A 20987-nucleotide genomic window follows, 5' to 3' on the forward strand; every position below is an offset into this window, starting at 1 on the left:
CTATTCCTTGCTTAGCCATTCTAGTATTTATTATTTTTATAAGGAGTAAGTTATATTTGATCGTTCGAAAAAAAAAGGTCAATGCAAATAAAACAACTACATTTGTCCAAGGCTCTTTCAGTATTTACTCTGTGTGTGTTTGTGTGTGTGTGTGTGTGTGGAGGGGGGGGGGGGGGCACATGTTGATATTATTGTAAGATAACATTCATGTGGTCTAAATATTTTTTTCCTTTCATTTGTTGACTACTATACTCTGTCCCACCAAGTTACTGTAAGCACTTTTCGCATAATATCTCAAAATATATAAATACCTTGGCCTTCAACCCAGTTCCGATCGGTAGATCATTTTTTTTCCAACCTTCCTCCATTTATCCGAACCCTCGAGGTCAACCAGTGCACGCACACGGCGGCAAATTCAAAGTCTACGGAGATTTAACATTGTCAAAATGGCCACCACTTCGGAAGGGGATCATCCATTGTTCGTAATTTTCCGTACATTGCCGTCTGTAAGGACATGACGTCACACACGTTCGGGATTGCTCTATTGTTATCGACGTCCGAAAAACCTATAACGCCCGAGACTGCCAAGCATATATTTATACTATGAGAAATATTACGTCTTCAACAAAACAACAAAACTTTCCTACCCAGACTGAGACCTAAGGGATCAAAGATTCATAAAAGAGTTATACACTGCATAAAGCAGCTGCAAAGAGGTATGACTCATATATATTCATACATAACATCGAGGCTAGGCTACTGCAAATTTAGCTCGAATCAAACTGCTGCTTTTATATTTTATTGCCAACACGTAGAGATCAGTCGAAGAAATATCAATAGTATTAAGATTTTTAAAAGTTATAATTGCTGCCTTACCTTAATGTTTCGCCTTAGCTTTCCATATAAATCCAACCCCTATAATAGTTTGTTGTAAACTGTAACATGTGTAACACACGGTCAAAATAAGCATCATGATCATATGGTTTCTATGTAAACAAGTGATGTCCTTATATGCACATGCTACAGTATTTCCTGACTTTGTTATATTTCCAACGCTTTAAACACATAAATCCTTCGTTGATATTTTATTTTGAACCTCAGTGCAAAACAACATTTGTTGTCTGCATCAAACTACGTCACCAATTTATTTTGACCTTGCCCTTCCAAAACTTCATGTAATATCGGTGTTAGGTAAATTCAGACCCATGATATACCATTTTTGTTTCCCATAAATATGACAGAATACCAAAAATTTAATACTTATTCATATAAACAAAAAATTAAAATATGTATATACATGTATTAAGGCCAAAAAATAATAGTCTTGTTCCCTGCTACCAGCCTGAAAAAAAATAGGGCAAGTAGGTAGGAAAAATATTTTATTTTTTTAATTTAATTTTTTCTAAACTGTATTTTTTGGATATGAACCCAAATTAAACATCAATAGTAGCTATTGAAATTAAATCAATGTCTTTTGATGCATAACTCAGTATCAGTATTGTATGAAAGTCTATATTCAAAACATATATTTCATGAAATACCACTTGAATATATATATTTTTTTTCACTTTTGAAACATGAAATTTATGAAATTCCAGATTTTTCCCCAAAACAAAAAAAAAACTTCAGAGTCGGGTGCAAAAAAATAGGGTAGGTCAGGTATAGCAGGAAACAAGACTTTTTTTTTGGCCTTTAAACGCAAGGGTGAAGGATTAATTTTTTTTCTCTTTATAAAACTATTTAACAGAAAACATTTTATGAGTTTTCAGAACAAAAATTTCATTGTAGGATACTAAATAGCTACCTGGTGAAGACACAAGATAGAAAAGGACAAACAAACATGTATGTGTACATTACATACATTAAGCCATAAGTATACCTGCGGATATATTGTAAGTATGAAAAAATGCAGATGTCTTGAGTTTGATTTTCAGTCCCAGCAAAATTTTTTCCTTATGCATTTGTAAATTTTCAAAGTATGTTTATTCATTTTTCATTGACAATTCCCTAGTACACAAACATGTATATATACCTAGTAGTGTATCAGTCCAGCCCTGATCGTGATACAGACGTTTCGGACTCAGTGAGACAGATCGAACCTGGTGAGTTGGGCTTTCTCGCCCTCCTGGCTGAGATATGTCTGTCTCGTCCCATTGTCAAGGAGCTGTATCGCCCTTTAATTTCAAATCATTATTTCTGTTTAATTTGTGTGAATCAAGAATAAAATTAAATTAAAGAGTTATCCTTCCTGGCTGAGGATCCAAGTATCTTTACAGATTTTTAATAAGTTTTGTAAAATTAAAAAATTGCTTCAGACATAAAACACTTTTAGATTACAGGATAAACCAGTTTGTTTGAACTGTTTTCATTGTTTTATTAAGTAAAATTTAAAAATATTTTAAAAGAGAAATAAATTGTTTGTCCTATATTTATAATCCTTATAAGGACATCAGATTAAATTCAGAAGAATAAATGTTCATAAAAGTCAAGCGTCCACTGATGCTGGAGAGTCCATGTTGTAGAAAAGACATGAAACAGAAGTGAGAAAATGTCAACATCAGTCATCTATGAATGAAGATGGAGATCAAGTCTATATTCTAAAATTTCTGAGGAAAATGGTGTTGTCTGGCTCATCCAATGATCACTCCATTTGCAGACTACCAGGTAATGATGAATCTTTGGTTTTGTCAATACTTTGTGCCTGAAAAAAATAATGATAAAACATTTTAATTTGTCATAAAGATTCAGTGCATAAAAAATACTTTTAAATTTGTGCAAAGTGAAATTTAAAGATACATGCTCATCATATTACATGTAACATAAATTATTTATTTATTTATTAAAAATACATATACTTGGTCAATTCTCATTTTCAGCCAGGTTCCAATCTGAAGTATACATAGGAAGAGCAAAATCTTTTTCATTCATATAAACACTTACTAGCTGTGATCCAGAAGAATGTCCTGATTGTTTTGTCCAACATAAGATGAATTTCAATCCAACACATTATTCTGAAAAATTGAGTGAACAGTCTTCTTCATGCAGGCATGTCTTTGTTACAATATCTCGACTCTGCATGGTCATCATAACTTCAGACTCTTGTGAATTATGTAACCTATAAAAACATCATATTGTTACAGTAAGTAATAAAAGTAAAATTAAATATTCTATGCTTCAGTTTTTATTACATTGTTTTGATCAATGTTTGTTTATTCTTTTAAATGGTGAGGTTGTGAAGTATTAAAGTATTGAAGTTAATATTTTCTCAAATTTTCTGTAAAATATCACGATTTATATATATCAAAAGCATTTCGCACGAAAATGTTACAAGAGGCCCATGAGCCACATCGCTTACCTGAATAGCTTTGACCATGCAGTTCTTTACCAAACTTCCCCCTTGTTATACCTTTTGTGACCCCACCCTACCCCCGGGGTCATAATTTGGACAATTTAAAATCTACACTACCCCACAGTGATTTCGCATAGGGCCAAATAAAAAAAATGACGAATAATGACCCCTACACACCTATGTTGACTAGTATATTATCATGCCCCATCTTAATGCTACCTGCAAAGCAGTGATAGGTATATTATGAAGAAACATTTAAAATATCATTTTGTAAAAAAAAAAAATCCCCTTCCTACCTAACCTAATTTTTAGCTCATCTGAGTCGAAGGCTCAAGTGAGCTTTTCTGATCACATTTTGTCCGTCGTCCATCCGTCTGTCTGTCTAGCTGTCCGTCTGTCTGTCCGTCTGTAAACTTTTCACATTTTCGACTTCTTCTCAAGAACCACTGGGCCAATTTTGACCAAACTTGGTACAAAGCATCCTTGGATAATGGAGAATTAAAATTGTTAAAATAAAGGGCCAAGTCCCCTCACAAGGGGAGATAATCAAGAAAAGACAAAAATAGGGTGGGGTCATTAAAAAATCTTCTTCTCAAGAACCACAAGGCCAGAAAAGCTGAAAATTATGTGGAAGCATCCTGGGGTAGTGTAGATTCTAAATTGTCCAATTCATGACCCCCGGGGGTAGGGCGGGGCCACAATGGGGAATCAAAGTTTTACATAGAAATATAGAAGAATTTTTTTTTAAAATCTTCTACTCAAGAACCACTGGCCCAGAAAAGCTGAAACTTATGTGGAAGCATCCGTGGGTAGTGTAGATTCTATATTGTCCAAATCATGACCCGGGGTGGGCGGGGCCACAATGGGGAATCAAAGTTTTACAATGGGGAATCAAAGCATCCTATGGTAGTGTAGATTTCAAATTGTCTAAATTATGATCAGTGGAATAGGGTGGGTCACAATATGTATTACAAGTGGGAAATCTGGTAAAGAACGGAATGGTCAAAGCTTCTCAGGTGAGTGATGTGACCCATGGGCCTCTTGTTTTGATGGTGTAACCAGAACCTCACCTATTTTTTTTTATTTGGCCTAAGTTTCAGCTTTGCTTGCCAAGTAATTCCCAAGAAGAAGATTTTTTTAATAGATTTTTCTTTTATATTTCAATGTAAAACTTTGGTTCCCTATTGTGGCCCCACCCTACCCCAGGGGTCATAATTTGAACAAGAGGCCCATGGGCCACATCGCTCACCTGAGCACTGTGGCTAGGAAAAAGTAGAATTGGTTTAATATTGAAAAGTTTAAATCCAAAAGTAGTTCCATGACCAATCAGGGCTTTGCTATTCTTGAGAAAATGATCTTTAAAGAATTTTCCTATATATGTCTATGTAAAATTTTGGTCGGCCATTTTGGCCCTGCCCTACCCCCGGGGGTCATGATTTGAACAAATTTGAATCTACATTACCTAAGGATGCTTCCACATAAATATGATGAATTATGGCTTGGTCATTCTTGAGAAGAAGATTTTTAAAGAATTTTCCTATATATTTCTATGTAAAACTTTGGTCGGCCATTTTGTCCCTGCCCTATCCCCAGGGGTCATAATTTGAACAAACTTGAATCTACACTACCTGAGTTCTGTGCTTCCAAATAAATATGATCAATTATGAGCTTTGTTATTCTTGAGAAGACTGTATATTTTTGCGCACAAAAAAATTTTCCGGTTCTCGGTATATATTCTCTATGTAAAACTTTGGTCGGCCATTGTGGCCCCGCCCTACCCCCGGGGGTCATGATTTGAACAAATTTGAATCTACACTACCTGAGAATGTTTCCCCATAAGTTTCATCTTTCCTGGCACAGTGGTTCTTAAGAAGAAGATTTTTAAAACATGCCATCAAATTTTCATTAATTCCCAATTATCTCCCCTTGAATGAGGGCGTGGCCCTTCATTTGAACAAACTTGAATCTCCTTCACCCAAGGATACTTTGTGGCAAGTTTGGTTGAAATTGGCCCAGTGGTTCTTGAGAAGAAGTCGAAAATGTGAAAAGTTTACAGACAGACAGACAGACGGACGCCGGACAAAATGTGATCAGAAAAGCTCACTTGAGCCTTCGGCTCAGGTGAGCTAAAAATGTAGAATCTACACTACCCCAGGATGCTTCTGGAGGTTTCACAGCTTTTCTGGCCCAGTGGTTCTTGAGAAGAAGTTTAAAGATGCTGAGGGAAAAATATACACTTGAAAGATTAGAGGGAAGATTGTAACATGTATAGACATCACTGATCAGGTGCTCAGAGCTTCAAAAATTCATTCCCAATACATGTATTTAAAAGAGACAGGATATTTTGAAGATTTTGAATATTATACTAGTAAACTTACTGCTTTTGATATGCATAATCATCTTTACTTTAGCCAAAGGTTTCTGGTCTGCTTCCTTCTTTATACTGCAGTGGCTAATTCAAGCTAAATATTGCTGAAAGAAAAGAAAGTGTCAAAAATGTGTATAACAGTACATCAATTTCATCATAAACTAGAGTGTTCCAAGGAACACATGTGTCACTTTTTTTTAGCTTCTTTAACATGTTTAAAGATGTATCTATAAAATCTAAGAGTGGTCAGCTATTTTTATGCTACTAGCATATACAGTATGCAACCCTCAACTGAATAATTAAGTTGAAATCATTATAAATAATTATTTATTAATTTACATGTGATAATATGCGTTTCAAAGCAATTGTCACATTGCATGATCCACTTTGTGGGATCCAATCCTGATTTATTTTCATAATATTTAAGCACAGGCCTTAAGATCACTTAGAAAAAAATTGAGGTGTAAAAAAAATATTTCTTTTACACACACAATTTTTTTTTAGTGATCCAAAGGCCTGTGTAATTAAAATATCAGTTTGTGTGGTTTACTGAATAATATCATACAGTTTCAAAGAACAGTACATGTATTATGAGCTCATAAACATGTACCCATATAAATGTAAATTATCAACACCCGCCATTTAAAAGTCTTCAGTTAATTTAAATTGTCTGGGGTATTCTTTGTAAAGTAGGTCAAAGCTGAAAGGTCAAGTCAACCAAGCTATACAAATACAGTACTAGTAAATAAGGACAACAATATAAAAAAAATCATTTGATGTACTCGGACTGATCGACCCATCATAATATTGCCCCAACCCAATCATTTTTTCAGCACTTTGAATTTTTGATTTTTTAAAAAAATTTTGTTTCATTTATTTATAGAAATAGAGACCATTCATTTTAAAACTGTGGTATAAGATTTCTCTTGGATGCTTTAAGATTCAAAATTTTTTAACGATAAATATTTCATCTGTCAAGTTATCCAGTGTGTATTGAAAAAATTAATAAATTTCTGAGTCTGGAATTTTTTAATGACACTTTAATATCAATTTGATCAATACAGCTATTAAGCCAAAAAAGATACCTACCTACCTACCTTGAAAAATGTGTGTCAGAGTACATCAAACATAAATATTTTTATTATGGCCTACGGTTTTTAAAAACAAATACTTAAAGCGGCATTGTGAAGCACAAAGGGGAAAATTGACAAATGTAGAATTTTTGCATGACTCTTATTAATTTTGTTCCATTCCTAAAAGTATTAGGTTTCAGAGAATTACGGGTTTCAGAACCTACAAATTCTATTTTTAAGGAGAAAAATAAAAGTAAAAATAATTTTTGTATGCTCCAGACGGAAAATATTGCTCAATACTTCTTCCACCCCATTGTACGCCTGCGCAGAAAAGTTGAATAAGTTTCCATAGTTACCATGGTCTCAAGTACCCAGGAATGAATGTAAGTAGACCAAAATTTCATAGGCAATCTTTTAAAACGTTAGGACATATGTCATAGTTTACACCTTTGCATGCTCCAGTTGAATGTTGTTTACAATTTTGAGCTAAAAATAAAAGTGGCGTGACCTTGACAAACACGAAAACAACGAAACGGTAGATACAACCTTTGTTTTTCCGGCACTTATGTCGTGCAGTTTTTCCTTGCAGTTTAATTGTCATATCTTAGCTATATACTCATAATTTTCATAAATCTTTCTCTGTATGCTACAGATATCTTAAGAGAAAGACATGATTTTGACTCATTGTGTCCTTTTAAAAAGAAAATCTTCTAGGAATTAAGGAAACAGAAATTTTCAAATTAAGTTCACATTTGAGCAGTATAGGTTTTTACATAAAAAACGATGCTGTTGTGCCACTATAAATTGGTCTTGTCCTAGCTCTCCCAACTCAGGATTAGGTTGGTAGGTTGAAGAGAAAATTATTCTCAAAAAAATTATAATTATAATTAAATTTTAATAAATAAATTTATTCTCCAGAATACAAAAAAAAATTAATTGCTTCCTAGAGATTTAAAATAAAGTTTTGAGTCATTTTAGCCAGTTGCTTGGAACAGGGCAATCAAACAGTTTTTTAAAGATGTTATTTATTTGCAAACTGCATGAAATGTTATAAATTGAAAATGAAAGTAGAAATAAAATTTTAAAACTTTAGTCACTATGTTAACCAGCTGTTATTTTCTTTTTTGGTATTATTTCACCTAATTTTTTAAACCATATTCTTGTTCTTTTATAATCATAGAAACACCCCTTTACATTTTTCACACATGGGCTTACATACAGACCGTTACAGAGCACTAACGGTTAACCATGAGCACTAACCAGATGGCTGAAATTGATGTATCGTCGATATCTAATGTCAGCAATATCACGCGTTTTGCAATATATATATTGTTAGCATTTGTAGACACTTCTTTCTTGTGTGTATATAAGCTAGTAAAACAACAACAGCTGCAAAAAAACCCATAGAATATATAAACAACTTACGTTTTAAACACTGGCGAGCTTGCATCATCATGTCAACATCCATTATCCACAAGTTGTACTTCGTTAGATTCGGACTATTTTCTCGCAGTTTATTATTAAATTTGTTAAATGCTGTTAAAATTTATTTTAATTCAAAGTAAAAGTTATATTATCAATAAAAGCAATTTAAATTAATTCCTTTAATTTTTAACGATTTTTTGGAAATTTACTGTGCAAAGAACGACTACTCCCTTCGAAAACTGGTTCCCGGCCCCGTAATCTAGACGCTAATGGACGAGTTTACCATGTTAAATCTCCGTAGACTTTGAATTTGCCGCCGTGTGTGTACACTGGTTGACCTCGAGGGTTCGGATAAATGGAGGAAGGTTGGAAAAAAAATGATCTACCGATCGGAACTGGGTTGAAGGCCAAGGTATTTATATATTTTGAGATATTATGCGAAAAGTGCTTACAGTAACATGGTGGGACAGAGTATAGTAAATTTGCATGTAAATTAGGTATCTGTTTACTTTCCCGATTGATGAATGAGTCGCAGTGCATTGTGGGCTACTACAAGTTTCACTATAAACACTGTGTATTGACAAGAGGCCCACGGGCCTTATAGGTCACCTGAGTATTGTGTAACAACTTTCAAACAATTAAATTTGGTTCATGTTTTAAACCAGAGGCCATGAAATTCACAATTCACAATTTTGAAAGAGGCACCATTGCTTATCATAATTAAAAAACTTAGCATGCTTACTCTACTTATTCAATACCCAGAGGTAGATCAGAGTTACAAAGAGAAAATGTTCTTCCACTTTTTAACCAGTTGTGCACCTCACCCCAAAAGAACCACTGACCCTGGGGCCACATATTTCAAAATTTTGCAAATTTTATCGTAAAATGGTTGATTAATACCAAAGAGCAGATTTCAAAGCATTAATTTGTTTTCAGACTATGTAACCCCCCCCCTTGACCCAGGAGGGGGGCATAAAAATAATCATTTTGCTAGATGCATCTTTCTTCATCATAAATATATATACTTGGATCATTAGCATAAACCCAAAAGCAAAGGAAAATATTTTCAAAGAATTAATGTATTTTTACTGAATAATCAAAAGAGCCCTAACACCTGAACCCCTGATTCTGGGGCAATAAAATTCACAATTTTGGAAAAGACACTTTTGCTTATCATAACAATGTGCCTAATTAGTTTATTTAATACTCAGAAGCAGAGAAGATTTTCAAAGAATAAATGCATTTTCACTATATAATCAATAGAGCCAGCCCTAACACTAGAACCCTTGACCCTGGGGCCATAAAATTCACAAATCTGGAAGAGGCACTCTTTTTCATCATAACAATGTACTTAGTTAGTTTATTTAAAACCCAGAAGCAGAGAAGAAGATTTTCAAAGAATAAATGCATTTTCACTATATAATCAATAGAGCCCCGCCCTAACACGGGAACTCCTGACCCTAGGGCTATAAATTTACAATTTTGGAAAAGGCACTCTTGCTCATCATAACTTTGTGCTTAATTATTTTAGTTTATTTAATACTCAGAAGCAGAAAGGAAGATTTTCAAAGAATAAATTCATTTTCACTATATAATTTATAGAGCCCCGCCCTAACACTAGAACCCCTGACCCTGGGGCCATAAAATTCACAAATCTGGAAGAGACACTCTTGCTCATCATAACTATGTACTTAGTTAGCTTATTTAAAACCCAGAAGCTGAGAAGATTTTCAAAGAATAAATGCATTTTCACTATATAATCAATAGAGCCCGCCCTAACACTAGAACCCCTGACCCTGGGGCCATAAAATTCACAAATCTGGATGAGGCACTCTTTTTCATCATAACAATGTACTTAGTTAGATTATTTAAAACCCAGAAGCAGAGAAGATTTTCAAAGAATAAATGCATTTTCACTATATAATCAATAGAGCCCCGCCCTAACACGGGAACTCCTGACCCTGGGGCCATAAAATTCACAAATCTGGAAGAGGCACTCTTTTCCATTATAACTATGTACTTAGTTAGTTTATTTAAAACCCAGGAGCAGAGAAGAAGATTTTCAAAGAATAAATGCATTTTCACTATATTATTTATAGAGCCCCGCCCTAACACTAGAACCCCTGACCCTGGGGCCATAAAACTCACAAATCTGGATGAGGCACTCTTACTCATCATAACTATGTAAATAGTTAGTTTATTTAAAACCCAGAAGCAGAGAAGAAGATTTTCAAAGAATAAATGCATTTTCACTATATAATCTATAGAGCCCCGCCCTAACACCAGAACCCCTGACCCTGGGGCCATAAAATTCACAAATCTGGAAGAGGCACTCTTGCTCATCATAACTATGTACTTAGTTAGTTTATCTAATACCCAGACGCTGAGAAGAAGATTTTCAAAGAAATAATGCATTTTCACTATATAATCTATATAGCCCCGCCCTAGCACTAGAACCCCTGATCCTGGGGCCATGAATTTCACAATTTTGGTAGAGGACTCAATGCTTATTACATTCATGCTAACAGTTTGCCTGCTTGATGTCCAGGAGTAAAGAAGAAGATTTTTTAAGATTGCAACAATTTTAGTGGTTTTGGCCCCACCCCTCAGGCCCCAGGGGGGCGGGGACCATGAAATTCACAATTTTTGTTCCCCTTTACCCATAGATGCTGCATACCAAATTTGGCTGAAATTGGTTCAGAGAAGAAGCTGAAAATGTTCAAATGTTAACACACGACACACGACGCACGACGATGGACGAAAACTGATGGCAATAGGTCACCTGAGTTACTCAGGTGACCTAAAAATATATACCAATTTGAATCGTCCTTTGGAAAGTCATTTTTAATTCTTTCTCGGAATTTACGATATAAATATTTAAAATTAAGTCTGATCTTTCATTTCTATGCTCACATTTAAAAACTTTTCTTCATGAAGCCATATATAAGCGTATTTAAATGCTACATTGTGCTGAGGTATGTGCTGTTGAATTGGAAGCGGTGAGCATGTTTTTCACGTGATATCCATGGGTTTACACAACAATAAAGAAAAGAAATGGGTAGAATGGTTGAAGTTTTCTTTAAGGGCAATTCTCAGAATGCTTAGCAAATTTTGTTTGGTGCTAGCATTCTTTTTAATTCAAATGTCATTCCAAAAACTGTGTTCATTTCCCGAACATAAAATATATGGGACAGACATAATTTTGGATTGCAGACATATTCCTGTTGGCATTAAAAATGCCAAATCAAATTATGGATTTCGGGATATGCGGAGAAATATTTGTCCTTTTTTTGTTAGTTCAGTCCCCCCCCCCCACTTTCAATTTGCTTCCGACGCATATGTTACACGTTTACAAGTGACAAACAATGACTACTAGAGTATTTTTCACATGCAATCTTCAACAAGGGGAGATCGAGGTGGGATTCTTCAATTTAAACTATCTTAAGTAGCTGTAACTAAATTAATTCTAGTAACAATTATAAAAACATACTAGTACAGTGTTCTTTTTGCATCATCTAAAGATGATATTATTTTAAGAATCATGTTGCTATGGAAACCTATGGATGGACCATTGATCTTGGGTTAATTTAGAGAATAAAAATTCTTACAGGCAGTCTCTGCAAGAGAATTCTAATATATGAATACTAAGGTACATACGTAGCATCGTTTTTTTTTAAAAGTGTGTGGGGTGGGGGTGAGCAGCCAGAGAACAAAATCTTCTACTGACCTAAAAAAATAAAAAATAATAAAAGAAGGAACATTGGAAATTTCTTTTTTTTTTGGGGGGGGGGGGGTATTGCTGCTGGGGGGGGGGGGGGGGGGGGTAAACGACCTTTCAGTAAACATTTTTAAAACTAAAAAAGTTATGTTTCAAAAAATCCCACCGATATGCTACGTTCTTGACTTATACACCCTTCCTTTGTATTTTTTTTTTCAATCCCAAAAATCCATTCTCTTTAAGACATTGTAGAGAAAAGCAGGTCCATCTGAGACTGAGCAAAAAAGACCTAAACTGGAGGAAGATATTGATCATGAACCCACGTCTGCATCTTGTACTGTGCAAACGCCTTATTTTGTTGAATCTCAAGTTCAAACTTGCCCAGTTGTCTGTAGTGATCAAGAAGTTCAAACTTCTCCAATTGCTTGTGATCAAGAAGTTCAATGTTGTGTTTTCAATGAAAATGTCGGTTGTCAAGTTGATACAACGTCAGACCTTATTCGTGAATTGTGCGATGAAATTAATATGTTAAAACAGAAATTGCTGAATTACGAAACTATCATAAACGATTTCAAAAAGCAAAATCTTTACAGTTTAACTTCTGAAGCTGATCAAATAAAAGTAATAGAGGAAATACATTGCACTGTCAAAAGATGCCAACAATTTGAAGTATGACAATTTTCGCTATGATGTCAGGAACATCTCTTCCTTATCTTTAGATGAAATTTACAATATACAAACACCAGTTCTTAGAAAAATAATCGATTGTTTGACTCAAAACAACCAGAATTCAGAAATATGTGATAAACGCAAATTTCGAAAATGCTTAGCGATCGATTTGCTCATTTCCGCAAGGCATTTGCGTTACATTTCTCCTCTTTCGCTCGCTCCAATGCTTTTGCTCTATAGTTCTACAGGCAGTAAAACTGCAGTTGAAATTTTTTCGCATACGTTACCATCAGGCGGTTACACTTTTCTGCAAAACTGGTTGTTAGAACTTAAACCAGATGTCTCCACTTGTAGTGACTCAGATTCCGACCTGATTTATGCTTTTGATAATAACCAGCGATTGCAGAAAGTTTGGCTATCGCGAAATGCTAATAAACAAACGTTAGAAGTCATGACAAATATAATAAAATTAGAATTGACAGGTTTTAATGATCAGAAATCTTCAAATCTGCATCCTAATCTTTGGAGAAAATTTTCAACCTTAGATTTTCCAGACGATATTTGTTTTGCAAACAAAGAGGAGGTAAGTTATTTTTTAAGAAAAGCATTTGAGAAAAAGATGACAAAATACAAATTAAAATCGCTGAGAAAGAAATGAAATCCAACTTCATTCAATGTAAAAAATGCCAGAAAATTAATTGTAGAAAGAAAATAAAATGTGATGAATGTAAGATCAATATAAGGCATGGCAGTGAAGGGAAAGATCCCACCTGCACAAGAATAGTCCCAGAAAAAAAGGATAAAGCATTAAGATTTAATTTTGTCTCTGAGGAGGTAGATGAAGCAGGTGTCAAAAGATTAGGCTGCCAATACATGGGTGCTTTTCAATCAACCTCTTCTTCTGAGCACCCACTTTTAAAAGAAAAATCAACTTCTGTCAACAAAGATTCTTGTCCTAAAATAAGTCTTTAAGAACCTGTTTTCGTTAATTCGGCATCAAAATCCTCTTTGAAAGTTGTACTTGATAAGATTGCATCGGATGCTGGGATTAATTCAGGGTACCGCAATGATGGTTCCCCAATGACACTCGTTTGGCAACTTATCCTAGAAGAACCACAAAATTACTCCTGGGTCATTCCTATAACGGGTTTGGGACATGAGGAGATGAACATGGTTAAATCATTCACAGAAATGTTTTACGACTTTATTTTGAAATCTTTTTTCGAGACACAGGGTTACGTTACTCCAAAGGCATTGGCCTTTGCTAAAAGGTGTTCAGACCATCACATTGCTTTTGATAATTTGATGAAGTTCAGAGAGAGTCTTTAGTTAGAATTAATTCATGTGTTTAAAAATACCAAAACAAACGATATTTCAAGTGATTCTTGTACGTACAATGTACTTTATGCATTTCTGTTATATTATTCACATAACTATTTTATATGCATGTAAAAATTTAAATGTGTGATTGCCTGTATTTCTTTATGATGTCATATGATTAAGACATCAATAAACTATTGTGCAATTTCTCCTGATCAAATTTTATTTTGAACAAGTATGCGTATATTCACCAAAGACCTTTGAAAATAATGGATTTTTGAAGCAACAATTATTAATCTAATACAATATATTTTTTTAATGTGAGCATAGAACAATGTCTTCGGTACCTAATCTTTCCATTTTCACCCCTTGAAGTAAGAAAGAAGTTGTAGAAATTTTCCGGCGAGTTATCAAATATTGTGCATAAAACCGACAAAACCACGCGTGTTTGTTGAATCGTTAACACGTAGTAGCCCGTCATGCTTTGCGGCTCATTCACTGGATTGGAGAATCTGTTTGACGCATACATTGTCACATGTTAAATTATGCTCTCTATAAATGGTAGTGTGCCCGACCTGTTAAATGTCAACAGAGTTAGAATGTGTACAATGTGATTTAAAAGAAATTCCTAATATATATTCTCTTTATCCTTGTAGGTAAATGTATCATAAAGCATTTAGATAAGGTTAATTAAAGAACAGTTTCGAAGAAAAACTACTACAATGTATCACCAAGAAAACATTGATGTAACCATCAATTGTCGCCCGGGAAATATATAAAGTAAACAATGGGAAATAACTCTTGATCATCAAACCGCTTTGATATACATATATGTGTGAAAAGGCATGCGTCTAATTGATGGAGACGATAGTGGCGAATATTTTTAAAAAAACTCATAGTCGGATAAAAATCAAAGAAAAACGATACCATTTTAAACTTGATCAATTCCTCAAGTAAATGATGGCTGCATAAAATATAAATTGAAGTTAGACACATGCATCACCTATATTCAAAAATGTATTTTAATTTTCAAGTTTCGAATATAAAACACGAACTGTGCAGAGTATGTTTTTATGCGAGAAGTAAAATTCGATGTTCTAAAAAAAGGGACCTGTCATTTTTTCGATAGTAAATGATAAGCAACTTTATATATTAAATATGAAAAACATACATATTTTTACAGATTCACTTTATTGAAGTAAATATATTATGTATCTCCTAGTTTATAAAGGAAAGAACATTCTGATTAACAACCTTACTGATTAAAAACCTCTAATTCTGAATAACTACTCCCGCCCCAATCCCCATAAACCAACACTTAAACTTATATGTATAGAGCAGTCCTCCGGGCTGCAATAATTCAAGAAAAAATACAAAAGGTAAAATTTATTTAAAATAAATAAATAAATATTACATTTTTTAGATAATGCGAGATAAGAATTGTTCTTCACAATTCCAGTTTCTCGGAAATTCAGTATCTTTCAACTTTTGGTTTGTTTCAGAATTTCCTTTTTACTGTTTATAAACGTAAGTGAGTCATACAGGTGTTAAGTGGCATAATATTAAGCATGAAGACGCATACGACCTATATTTTAGTCTGTCGTCGGCTTTAAACTCTTAAATCTATACGTTATCAATTTAAAAATATGTATCTCAAATTACTTATACCGCAGGCAGGTAGTATATTGTTTCTAAATGGACATAGGACCAGTAAGGGGGAAAATGACAACTTCCGGTACCTGAAAAACTTTGACAAGCGTTGAAACTCTAAGATCCTATTTCTTGACAGGGGGTGGGAGTTCCCAGAGTTTTTTCAAGTTAATACATCAGCAGATATCCATGATTCACCGAGCCTTCCAATAAATATAAACATTTTCAAGTTATTTTTTTAATGTGGAGAGGTGGGGGGGGGGGGCACCCTTTCGCCCGTCTACTATGTGCCTGCATCTAAAAAAATATTTTTATTATAAGGGGAAAAATTGTTCTCATATTAAATGTGGCTCTCTTAGGGCAATTTTATTATTCATATTGTAAAATTCTTCAAAATAATGAAGATGAAATTTTTAAAACAAGAATGACATTAAACCATGAAATGCTAGTTTCTCGTTAACTTTGCAAAAAATCTTTCATGTATTTTGAAAGAATTTAGATACATATTACGATAGTAAAGTCAAAAATACTAAGCTTTCGAAAAAAAAATTGTTGAGACAGATGGAGAATTGTATTCTTCGTGTGTAAAGCTCAAATATAGTTTATCAAGTGTAGTTATTTTTTCTGGAGTTGATGCTTATGACTGTATTGTTCTAATGCATTAAAATATGCATTATCTGAAAGATGTATAAACGTATCAAATTTCTTATGAAATTTAGAAAATAAAGTAAAACGGGTGATGCATGTTAATCAAATTATGTTTTTCATGTCACAAGATATATACAGTTTTGTTCATTTATAAGCATGTGTGCATGGCGCAGTGGTTAAATTGTTCTGTTCTAGAGTCGCGGAAAAAGGAGTGGATCCTTATATACGTCGTTGCGGGTTCGAATCCCACTGGGACGTGGAGACCGATCCTTCGGAAGAGATCGTAATCTGAGATCCAAGTGTCGCAGTAGGTGTTGGCACAAAAACATTGCCCTCACTGGTCAGTGGCCCTCAGTGTCGGGTATAGGATACAGCTGCTCTCAAGCGGCAAATGTGTCTGTGTAGTCAAACGTTTATGATCTATGGATACCACTATAAAGGGCGAGGAAGTGGATGAAATAATATATATATACATTATCATTAAAAAAATGTGTTCAAAGAAATAAAAAAAAAAACAATGTTTAATGCCAATTTAACTATTACAAGAGAAGTTTGAGGCAAAAAAAAAAATCAGTGATTTATTTTCATTTGAACATAAAATACAATTAATCTTGTATTACTGCCTTGTGTATTATTTTTTTGTTTAAGCTCCGATACGCAGGTTTTTTAAAACCATATTTTATGTATGTTTACAATTTATCTCGTATTACTGCCGTGTGTATTACTTTTTTGTATTAGCTCAGATACGCAGGTTTATTTTTTACCATATTTTATGTTTGTTTACAATTTATCCCGTATTCCTGTCGTGCGTATTACTTTTTTGTTTTAGCTCAGATACAATATAATAGGTTTATTCGAAGATTGGGTTAACACGGACTTTAAAATCTAAAGAGATAAAGAGACAATAAAAGTTTTAATATGAAACCGAAACTTCCATTAATCAGTGACAGCAAAGGTATTCTTGATTTATAAATATTTGTAATCTGGCTCTGGTGAATCAAATAAAAAAACAAGAGGCTTTAGGTAAAACCAAATATCAGTTTAGTATTGAATAGTTTAAATATAAAAGTAGGTTCGGTGGAGGGGGTTGAACAAACTCAAATCTTTACTTCCTAAGGATGCTTTTGAATTATTAAGACACATACTGGTTTTGCTGTTTACAAGATGAAAATTTTTATTGATATAGCCTTTATTTTCCTGCTAAGATCCACTTTAATTGTTCATCTGTTCTCCTGATTGGTCATGATTTCAACAAATTTAAATCTACATTACATTTTTTGATACTTTTATATTCATGATCAATCATGGCTCTGTTGTTCTTGTGAAGAATTTAAACGATTTTCCCCATGTATTCCTACGTAAAACCTTGATCACCCATTGTGGCCATTCTACCCCTGGGGGTCATGATTTGAACAAACCTAAATCTACACTACACGAGGATGCTTCCATATACAATGTAAATATGACCAATCACCGCTTTGCTGTTCTTGGGAAAATATTTTTAAAGATTTTCCTATGTATTCCTACTTAATCACCCATAAGAGCCCCACCCTTGCCCTAGGGGTCATGATTTGAACAAATTTGAATATACACTAACAGAGGATGCTTCCATATGAATATGATCAATCGGGGCTTTGCTTTTCTTGAGAGAAAGATTTTTCCTAAGTATATGTATTCCCATGTTAAACTTTGATCCCCGAATGTGCCCCCTAACCTACCCCCGAGGGTTATGATTTGAACAAAATTGAATCTACAGTACCAGAGGGTGCTTCTACATGAGTTTCATCTTTCCTGGCTCATTGGTTTTTGAGAAAAAGTGTTTATTTTTAAATTCCAATATATTCCTATGTTAACTTTGATACTCCATTGTACATGTGGCCCCACCTTTCCCCGGGGGTCAAGATTTGAACAGACTTGAATCTACACTACCAGAAGATGCTTCTACATGAGTTTCATCTTTCCTGGCCCAGTGGTTCTTGAGAAGGAGATTTTTAAAATATACCATTAATTTTTCACTAATTCGTAATTATCTCCCCTTTAAAGAAGGTGTGGCCTTCATTTGATAAACTTGAATCCCCTTCACTCAAGGATACTTTGTGGCACGTTTGATTGAAATTGGCTCAGTAGTTCTTGAGAAGATGAAAATGTAAAAAAAAATTATAACGACGACAACGACAGACAACGGACAAATTTCAATCAGAAAAGCTCACTTGAACTTTTGGCTCAGATGAGCTAACAAGATGTGTTTGTGAAACGATGATGCCCCCCTACGGCAACATAGCAAAGATTATACTTTTCTTAAACACCCAATTTTATGTTAACGCCCCCAAAATCTACCTGATTCAAGATCAATAATTTACCGCCTGTCAATCATTAAAAAAAAACAATAGCTTCTGATTTGATTGACAGGTCAGCTACCAGTGCTTCCTGATAATCTGAGTTTGCGTGTTTTGAAAACAATTACCTGGTCAGGCGTCAAACGCATTCATGTACCCGCATAGTATACACGCGGGTTAGAAAACTCCAAATATGTTTGAATTTTATTTTAAATAATTGAAAATAGATTATTAAAACATTGACAAAATAAAGTATTTCTTTTCTATCTTTTTTACTTGTAAGTCTTATATCGTTTCTGTAGAAAGACCGCGTCTACAGAAAACTCTATATTTGGCGTAATTGGAAGTCGACGATTTAAATTATTTTTTAAGAAATGGGATACAAGAAAAATATTCATCACTAATAAACGACATAGCATAGTTTATAAAAAAATGTTTATTTTGTACTATGGCTACAATCCGCACGATTTTGTACAGAAATTGATGTCAGAATTAATGCTCGAATTTCCTCTAGCGTCTGTACATAGACGTAATGAAAATGTAAAGATAATTTAGTGATCGATTCTGAAAAGAAATCTTTTTAACAATAAAATTTTGTTAACACACGAAGAATCAAAAATATGGAATATTTTGAACAACAATGTTGGCCATTTAAAAAAAAACATTCCGATCGCGGTAAATGCATGTTCACATGCATGACATGCACGACGGATTACATAGGTGGATTAATAATTTTTTTAATTTCAATATTCAGACTTTTTTAATCAAGTGATTTCTTTTATTGAAGATTAAAAAAGATAAATATCATTGATTTGTAGTTTTTACTCATGATTTTTTTCTTTTTATGTAAGGAAATCATTTCCAAAACGATATGCATGTATCTTATTATTATTTCCTACAAAACATTACCATGACTACAATGAATGCGTTTAGTTTACAATTAAACTTCATATTGAAATAATTATTTTACGTGGTTTCAATCAAAACCAGACACAAAACACGTAAAGTTGACCCTGATTACCAAACACAGACTTCCTGTGTAATGCTTCGTATACACAGATTTTTGACATCTTGGGTATTGGGGGTCTCCAGGTAAATAACACCACTGTTACTTCGACCACTCCCCCTCCTCAGGTAACCGTACGGTAAAAAAATTGGGTCTTTAAATGCAAATCAGTAGGGTCTTCTCACAAGATATACAATTGTGAAATATGAAAGCCTTAGCACCACCTGTTCAGAAGTTGTATTTGAAAGGTAGGTCAAACTCCAAGGTTAAAGGATCAGAATTGTTGGTTTCTGTAACAAGGATTGCATATGTGACGTTTGAAAGCCCTAGCCCTAACCGTTCAAAGGTTATGGCCAAGATCTATGTTTTAAGAAGGTCAAGGACTTAGGTCAAGTTCAAAGTTCTTGATATCAAATGAAATATCTTGTCACAAAGATTAAAGATGTGAAGTACAAAAGCCCTAGCCCTAACTCTTCAAAAGTTATGGTCAAAGTTTGTTTTAGCTCACCTGAGCCAAAAAATTAAATGAGCTTTTCTGATCAAAATTTGTCCGTTGTCTGTGGTTGTAAACTTTTCACATTTTCATCTTCTTCTCCAGAACAACTGGGCCAATTTCAACCAAACTTGGCACAGATTATTCTTGGGTGAAGAGGATTAAAGTTTGTTCAAATGAAGGATCATGTCACCATCCCAGGGAAGGTAACTAAGAAAAGGTAATTAAATTGGGTAGGGTAATTTTAAAATCTTCCCAAGAACCACTAGGCCAGAAACGATGAAACTCAATTAAAAGCTTACTGGCATCACGAAAATTCAATTTTGTTCAAATCATGTGCCCTGGAGGCAGGGTTGTACCTAAATGAAGGATCATTTTTAGCCTTTTTAAATACAGAAGTATACTGAAAAAAGGTCATTTAACATCTACCCATAAGCAACAGAGCTGTGATTAGTAACATTAATATGCAAGCAGCCTTATCTAGTGCAGATTTAATTTTTATGCTCCTGTAAACAAAGTTTCGGGGTATATACTTTTTGCACTGTCCGTTCATCTGTCTATCTGTCCGTTTGTCCGCAATGTTCGTCCGTCTGTCTGTCTTTTTGTTCGCAAAAACTTAAACCTTGCCCATAACTTTTGTGTGCTTGGGACTATGGCTTTCATATTTCACCTTCGCATTCCTTGTGAAAAAAGCTTTCTTTGGGTACCACCAAATTTGACCTCTTGACCTCTTGACTTTAACTTTTTACTTTGGCTATACCTTTTGAATAGTTTAAACTAGGACTTTCATACTTCACATATGTATTTTTTGTGACAAAAATTTCATTTAATACTAAACTTTGACCTTGACCTTGGAGATTGACCTACTTTTAAAACACTTTAACCTTGGCCATAACTTTTGGACGATATGGGCTTTCATACTTCATATATGT

The 20987-nt window shown here is 34.1% G+C and overlaps 3 long non-coding RNA genes across 4 annotated transcripts in view; 2 read left to right on the top strand and 1 right to left on the bottom strand.

Annotated features, from left to right (window-relative positions):
• Window positions 1-20987, top strand: part of LOC134273034 (uncharacterized) — a 31999-nt gene that overhangs the window by 2162 nt on the left and 8850 nt on the right. The gene's annotated exons all lie outside the window — the stretch shown is intronic.
• LOC134273024 (uncharacterized) lies at window positions 662-2961 on the top strand. The gene is made up of 4 exons (XR_009993340.1): window positions 662-716; window positions 1789-1892; window positions 2523-2664; window positions 2877-2961. It is a non-coding gene; the product is annotated as an uncharacterized LOC134273024 (long non-coding RNA).
• Window positions 2611-8266, bottom strand: LOC134273023 (uncharacterized). Of its 2 annotated transcripts, XR_009993338.1 has the most exons (4): window positions 8216-8257; window positions 5728-5821; window positions 2941-3115; window positions 2611-2701 (listed from the first exon to the last, which is right to left on the bottom strand). It is a non-coding gene; the product is annotated as an uncharacterized LOC134273023 (long non-coding RNA). The 2 variants fall into 2 exon arrangements; XR_009993339.1 differs by lacking the exon at window positions 5728-5821 and having other exon boundaries at window positions 8216-8266.

This window comes from Saccostrea cucullata, unplaced genomic scaffold (genome assembly GCF_032062105.1).
Source record: "Saccostrea cucullata isolate Sc308-1 unplaced genomic scaffold, CSIRO_AGI_Scuc_v1 ctg971, whole genome shotgun sequence".
Taxonomy (NCBI): Eukaryota; Metazoa; Mollusca; class Bivalvia; order Ostreida; family Ostreidae; genus Saccostrea; species Saccostrea cuccullata.